Here is a 2,007-nt window from a genome sequence, read left to right on the forward strand (position 1 = left end):
TTTTTTATTTTTTTTTTAATTAATACTTAAAAAAAATAAATTTTTATAATTTATTAAAAATAATAAAATAATAAAATTAATTTTTTTTATTTATTAAATGTTTTTAATTTATTGTAATTACTTTTTATTTATATCTTTTTTAAATTATATTTTAAAAAAATTAAATTTTTATAATTTTTTAACAATAACAAATTTTTTTAAACTTTTTAAGCAGCTATTAATTTTATAAAAATATTTCTTTTAATATAGTTTAATTTTTGTTTATTGCCAATAATTTTTGCCAAAAAATATGTTTATTTTTATTATTAGCAATAAATTTTTTTTTAAATTTTTTTAGTTAGGCATCAATATTCATAAAATATATTTTTCTTAAATATAATTTAATTTTAAAACTTTATAAATTTTTTTTGATTTATTGCCAATAATTTTGCAAAAATATATTTTCCTCTGTAAATATGATTTAAAATATTTTTTTGTAAATGTTGATTAATTTTTGCAAAACTTATTGGTAAAAAATCACGAAGATTTAATAATAGTTATTTAATATGAATTAGTTTTTTTACAAAATGCTTGATCAGAAATAAATTACATTAAATATAACTATCAGCACATTTTTTAACAGAAAATCAATATATTAACTATTTTTATATGATTTCATTAATTTTTTCGAAAAAAAATTTCGATCATTTTTTAATATTAAAAAATTTATGTTTACTTAAAATTTTAATAAAAATATTATTCATAACTAAAAAAAAATTTATAAAAATTTTCTAATAATAGTAAGAAATCAAAAGGAGTAAAAAAATAGTAAAAAAACAGTAATTAAATTGTTTAAAAATTAATTTAATTAATCATTTCTTTAACTTCTTAATAAATAATTTAATTTTATTTAATAATAAATAATTAAATATTTTAATTTAATAAAATGAGTTTATTTATTTACTTTAATGATTTTTTGCTATTCAAAAAATTTTTGAAGCATAATTTTAAAAATACGAATTAATTACTATTAAAAACTTTAAATTATTAAAACTAATTAACTTATTTCTTTATGATTTTTGCTATTAACAAAATTTTCAAAACGCATTTTTTTAAATACAAATAAATTTTTGGTCAAGAATTTAAGTAACCATAGATTTTTTAACATTAAAAATCTGTAAAATAAATAAAAATCAAATATAAGGAGTCCAAATATGTATGTATATAATTTCTTTTCTGCTCTTAAGGGATGAATGATTAAAATTACAGACTTTTAGATTTATTTTATTAATTTATAAATATATTAGAAAATATTTTTTTCAAAATTTTCTAAATATTCTGTTATAAAAATTTATAATAATTTGTTTATTTAAATTATTATCAAACGTTTTGTTAAAATTGTTTTATTAGCAATTTATATGCTTAATGCCAGTTTTTTATGATTTCTTTTAATTTTCTCATTATTATTTTACTTTTTTGCACTGCGAGTTTTGAGAAAAATAAGATGGCATTTTCTTGTCAGTACTAAAATATCTTTTGCACATTATTCGATTCTTTTTCCCAGTTTTTCTCATTTTCTTTAGAAAATATATTTTTTCATATTATTTTAGCACGATCCATCCATAAATCAAATAGGAAAATTTACCGCATTCATAAAAAATTATACAAAAATATAAATTCACTGTTTACACATATGTTCTAACTAATTGTGTTAGCGCAAAACAAAAACACTGTTATTCGTTAGCCGGCGCACGAAAGCACACTCGCGTACTGCACACACGCGCTTCACTGACGAGACTGATGTGCGTTGCGTCGCGGCACGATCACCAAACCAACCCACCAACCAGTTCGCAGCTCCAAACATACATACATACATACACGCTCAGCCCCCCAACGAAACTCGATGGATCTGTGCTAGTCAACTGCGGTAGCTGCGGCGCGTTGACTTCAGCAGCGAAAAGCTCAAAAGGCAAAACCACTTTTGTTGACTTTCGCACGACGCGCAGCGCCGATCACGTTGATCAGTGA

Source organism: Bactrocera neohumeralis, chromosome 6, assembly GCF_024586455.1.
Source record: "Bactrocera neohumeralis isolate Rockhampton chromosome 6, APGP_CSIRO_Bneo_wtdbg2-racon-allhic-juicebox.fasta_v2, whole genome shotgun sequence".
Taxonomy (NCBI): Eukaryota; Metazoa; Arthropoda; class Insecta; order Diptera; family Tephritidae; genus Bactrocera; species Bactrocera neohumeralis.